The sequence below is a fragment of the Nicotiana attenuata genome, unplaced genomic scaffold (genome assembly GCF_001879085.1).
Source record: "Nicotiana attenuata strain UT unplaced genomic scaffold, NIATTr2, whole genome shotgun sequence".
NCBI classification, from domain to species: Eukaryota; Viridiplantae; Streptophyta; class Magnoliopsida; order Solanales; family Solanaceae; genus Nicotiana; species Nicotiana attenuata.
In genome coordinates this window covers 200,290-206,425 of record NW_017671585.1, presented here as the reverse complement: position 1 = coordinate 206,425, position 6,136 = coordinate 200,290, and positions in this window count along the sequence as shown.

Below are 6,136 nucleotides of genomic sequence, written 5' to 3'. Positions count from 1 at the left end.
GATTATCAAGTGGTTGGATGCCAGGGTTGTCTATCCCATCTCCGATAGTTCATGGACTTCTCCAGTTCAATGTGTCCCAAAGAAGGGTGACATGACGGTTGTCACCAATGACAACAATGAGTTGATTCCTACAAGAACGGTGACCGCTTGGAGAGTGTGTATGGAATATTGTAAGCTCAACAAAGTCACAAGGAAGGATCATTTTCCACTTCCCTTCCTATATCAAATGCTTGATAGATTTGACGGTCGTGCTTTCTATTATTTTCGTGATGGGTATTCGGACTACAAAAAAATTCTTATTGCTCCGGAGGATCAAGAGAAAACAACCTTTACATGTCCCTATGGTACTTTCGCCTTCAAGCGGATGCCATTTGGTTTGTGCAATGCACTGGTGACCTTTCAAAGGTATGATGGCTATTTTTACGGACATGGTGGAGGATTACCTTGAAATGTTCATGGATGACTTATCGGTGGTTGGAGATTCTTTTGATGATTGTCTTGAAAATTTAGATAAAGTGTTGGCAAGATGTGAACAAACAAACTTGGTGCTCAATTGGGAAAAATGCCATTTCATGGTCGAGAAAGGCATTATCCTTGGCCACAAGATCTCAAAAAATGGAATTGAAGCTGACAAGGCAAAGATTGAGGTGATTTCTAAACTTCCAACTCCAACGTCGGTAAAGGGCGTGCGGAGTTTCTTAGGTCACGTGGGGTTTTACCGGTGCTTCACCAAAGATTTCTCTAAGGTGGTGAACCCGTTGTGCAAGCTTCTCTAGAAGGATGATAAGTTTAACTTCAATGATGATTGCATGAGAGCCTTTGAATTGTTAAAGTTCAAGTTGACAACTACTCCCATTATCACCGCTCCAAATTGGAGTGTTCCTTATAAGATCATGTGCGATGCAAGTGACGTAGCGGTGGGGGCTATTTTGGGGCAACGCATCAACAAGATTTTTCATCCGGCCTACTATGCTAGTAAGACCATGAACAGTACCCAAGTCAACTATACTGTCACAGAGAAAGAGCTCGTTGCTATTGTGTTTGCAATTGAGAAGTTCTGCCCGTAGTTGATGGGTGAAAAGGTCATTGTCCACACGGATCATGTGGCACTTTGTTATCTTATGAGAAAGAAAGACCAAAGCTCGATTGATGAGATGGGTGCTTTTGTTGCAAGACTTTGATATTGACATCCAAGATAGAAAAGGATTGAAAATCAAGTGGCGGACCACTTATCTCGTTTGGAGGAGGAGGGGATGCTGCATCATGGCCTCTAAATCAATGAGTCCTTCCCTAATTAGCAACTCTTCGCTATTTCAATGAAAGAGGTGCCATGGTTCGCAGATCCAGTAATTTTCCTTGTGTGTGGTATCATCCCGGATGAGTTCTCATCAAACCAAAGGAAGATGCTCAAATGGGATTGTCAATATTATTATTGGGATGAACTATACCTTTTCCGGATTTGTACGGATGGGGTGACTAGAAGATGTGTATCGGAAGAAAAACAAGGTGAAATCCTTGGGGCTTGTCATTCTTCTCCATATGGTGGTCATCATGGTGGAGCGAGAACGGCAACCAAAGTGCTTATTTGTGGTTTCTATTGGCCCACTCTTGACAAGGATGCAAGTGAGGCCATTGCTCTACCCAACGATGAGGCAAAAAGTGTGGTGGCGTTCTTGAAAATAAATATTTTCACAAGGTTTGGTACTCCACGGGCTATTATAAGCGATGGGGGGTCACATTTTTGCAACAAGTCTTTTGACACCTTACTTACCGAGTATGGTGTCACTCATAAAGTCACAACTCCCTATCATCCACAAGCTAGCGGTCAACTGGAAGTCTCCAACCGGGAGATAAAGAGTATTTTGTCCAAAACAGTAAATTCTAACCGGACGGGTTGGTGTTCGTAAAAGCTTGTCATCTTCTGGTAGAACTTAAGCACAAAGTAATATGGGCTCTAAAGAAGTTGAATCTTGATTGGGATGTAGCCGCTAATTTGAGGGTTGCACACTTGAATGAATTGGATTAGTTCTGGTACCATGCCTATGCAAGTTCGTCCTTGTACAAAGAAAAGATGAAATATCTTCATGAAAGTACATTTGGAACAATGAGTTTAAGGTGGGAAATCTTGTATTGTTGTTTAACTCACGGTTGAGGATGTACTCTAGGATGTTAAAGTCTAAATGGAGTGGCCCTTTTGAGGTTGTGGGTGTGACACGTTTTGGTGCATTGGATTGAAGAACAAAAATAATGAGGTATTCCGAGTCAATGGTCACTATTTGGGAAAAGTTTGAGATGGCCACATCGTAGAGGTCATTCATTTGAATTGATGATATTCTGTGTCATTCCGCGATGTTAAATCATGCGCTTTTTGGGAGGCAACCCATGTTTCTTTTTCTTTTCTTTGTTTCTTTTGTAGTTAGGTGTTATTTTTGTGCAAACTTGATGTAAAGTGTGATGCAGGGATGAGTGTGCCTTACATGAATTGTGGACAAAAATCTGGTTAAGTGTTGAAAGAATTGTGGACGCAGTTGTATTGTGGGGACCACACAATTATGGTTGCTGCAGCAAAAAAGCTCTAAGGCCGCACAATTAATTTGCGGACCGCACAAATAGAAGGTGGAAAATGCAAAATCTCTGAAGTTGGTCTGTCAGAAAAATGGTCGATCTGCATCCGCAACAAAAAATTTGCGGTCCGCAACAAAGGATCTACGGTCGCACACAAAATTCTACGGACCGCAGACAAAATGATAGTATAAGCTCACAAGGTAACAGAGTATGGTCCGCAACTGAAATTTTGCATCCGCACTCTCTCCTTCTTCCCTTAGAAAATCGATGAGTATAAATAAGAAGGCTAGGGCTACTTTAACATTTTCCCTCTCGAGCACATACAAAGCGCTAAGATTGAAATCTCTTGGTGACTCATCTGCCCACACGCCTAGAAATTGTTGATCACTCATTTCTTGCACTCATTCATACCTAGTATGCTTCAATTACTTGTTAGAATTTTCAATTTTTAGTTTAAATCATAGCTCTTAAAGAATATTTAGGCCATTTGTCAGTAGAACTCAATTGTACAACCATGTGGGGGTAAATCTGTAGTGGGTTATCTAATACTTGCTTATTGGGGACTGGCAAAACGTATTTTCATGCTTCTATGTTGTTGCCATGTCAAAAATTGCACAAAAAATTTCAAAACCTAGTTAGTCATACTGGACTGCTCGTAGTGTTTGAATTCAGGGGTCGCAAGAAAATTTTGCGGTCCGCGGAAGTGAGTCTAGGGCAATCTTATTAAAGAATGAGTCTGTGGCCGCAAGAAAATTGTGTGTACCGCATAAATCCCATTGCGGCCGCAGAACATCCATATTTTTGGTATCTGACTAGCAGCAGCAAGGAAAAATGTGTGGACTGCACTTCACATCTATGATAACTAGGGATTTTAACGTGTTTTACGCTCCTTCTTGCTTACGCTTTGGTTATAAATTGTTACAAAATAGTCCCAAAAGGCTCATATGTGTGCTTGATTGCAGGTTTGATCGACAAAGTGACGAAATACCAAAGATCAGCTCAAAGGGAGTGAAACCTGCTCAAGTATCAAAGACAACACAAACTGAGGGCAAAAAGGCCTAGTGTGGCCGCATTCGACTTTGTGCGTTCCGCACTAGGTAGATTCAGAGAGATGGCAAAACCAGGCTTCAGGCAATTCGGCCGCATTACACATTGCGCAGTCCGCGGTGAAGGCTCCGCGGCCGCACTACCACTTTGTGCGGTCCGCGGAAGAGAGATTCAGAGAGTTAAAATTTGCCATGGTTCAAGCTGTGCGGTCCGCGATCATACTTGTGTGGACCGCGTTAGAGACCTCCGCGGACGTGGTCCATTCTACGCGGTCTGCGGAGCCCAAGTTCAGCGAGCCCAGATTTGAAGTTCAAGAGCCTAGTGCGGCCGCGGTCCATTTTGTGCCGCCCGCACTGACCCCGTAGGGGCATCTTTATCCAGTTTTTCCAGCTTAGTATACATAGAACCTTTTTCCATTTTTAGGGTATCAGTTATTTTATTTCAGCAGTTGCGCTCGTGAGAACTTCATCTGTAGCCATTTTTGGCATCTTAGCTTCAAATTAACGATAGATTCTTGTATTTTACTTTATTGCTTAATTAATATGTCTTCTTTTTCATCTATTTCTCTATTTTCTTGTTCAAGCATGAGTAGCTAAACCCATTAGCTAGGGTTGTGGCTCAACCCTAGTGTGGGTAATTGATGGGTGTTGTGATTTAAGGTTGGATTGACTATGGGTGTATGTATTTGGGTCAACTTTATGGTTTAATTTATGAATTGGTGGTTGCAAACACTGGTTTGTGCTAAGTTGACTTGCCTCTTCTTGAGAAAGAGAGCCTAAGTCTCCAAAATTGACCCAACAAGGAATTGGGATGGACTCAAGAGAATTGATAGTCCCAATTATAGGGTTAAACCTCGAGAGAGTAATTACCCGACTTGAACCCTAGTTGCTTGAGCTAATTTGCCTGCCCATTTGGTCTCGAGGGAGTCAATTGGGGCAAAATTACTCTCTCTACCGAGAGGTGTGAGAGTGGGTAAAATTGTGCAACGGTTATACATATTTATCCAATCATGTCAATCAAGCCTTAGAAACAATACCCGTCAATTAGCCACCTAGGTGAAAGTCACTACCCTAGTGCCCCTCAATCCATTAGATACAACTCTTAGCAATTATCTCTTCGCGTAATCTAGTTTCAATTCTATTTGGTAGTTTTATAATAGTAATTTATAAAAGAAAACCCAAAAATGTTGGAAGTGTGACATTTGGAACAATTACACGATTCTAGACTAGATAGATACATCAACTCCCTTTCTAGCTCCCTGAGGAATTTGATCCCGACCCTCATATCGGGTAAAAGCTATTGCGACCCTCTCTTGCTACCTTTTATTGGTGCGGAGTTGGCTGTGATCAACTTTTTGGCGCCGTTGCCGGGGAGCTAACGGTTTTGGCTATCTATTTAGTTAGTTTTGTGTGTTGTTCTTCTTTCCTTCTTTGTTATTAATTTGTGTGTGTGATTACTACAGGTACCAAAATGGCTTTAAATGCAAATGACCCTCTTGGAAATGTGCTTGCGGGGGAGGAGGTTGAGGATATTGGAGATGATGAGGTGCCTCTTATACCTCCCGGATGTGGACGAGGCTGCCAGGCCAATGCTAATGACAACGTTCCAGAACCTCCTCCGCCACCTCCAAGAGCGGTTCCTCGGGTGCTACCGAACCAAAGATATGCGAGTGCTATTGTCCCTCCCAGAATCTGGGCGGGCAATATTCAGATAACTAATGTGATGTTGACCTTACTTGAGCAGCATGGGTATTTCACGGGTACTACAGATCAAAATTCTTGCAAACATCTCAAAGGGTTTGTGGATACATGTTGGGGTAGCAAGCAGACGAATGTGTCCGAAGATGCTCTAAGGTTGAGACTTTTCCCATTCTCGCTTCGGGGAAAGGCATTGGATTGGCTAGAGAGACTCCCCAACCATTCCATCACAACTTGGGATGAGTTGGCGGATAAGTTTATTGCTAAATTTTTCTCACCCGGGCACATGGTGGCACTTCGAGATGAGATATTGGCTTACAAGCAAGAACCCATGGAACCTTTGCATGAGGTTTGGGAGCGGTTCAGTACAATGGTGAAAGAATGCCCAAACAATGATATGACGGAGGCGATGATCCAACAAACTTTCTATCGGGGCATCAATATAACAAATCAATGCATAGTCAATCAATTGGCCGGGGGTAATTTCATGAAGTTGACTTATGACCAAGCTTGTGAGATTGTTGATGAGATGGCGGATACATCCTTCGCATGGCAAAGTAGGGCCAATGTTCCTCAAGGCGACCCTACAGTTATTCATTTGCATAAGGAGCTACATGACCATGGACAGACTATAGCGGAGTTGACAACTACTATGAACCAATTGGCTAAGGCACAGTTGCAACAAGTCCAAAACCCTCGCCAAGTGAATGCTATGGAAAGTGTTAATTTGCTTACCAACAAGAGAAGGCAAAGAAGGCAACAAAATCAAGGGAATTCCGAACAATTTGATGATGATGGTGATAGGTTTCAAAATGAGGGCTATGATG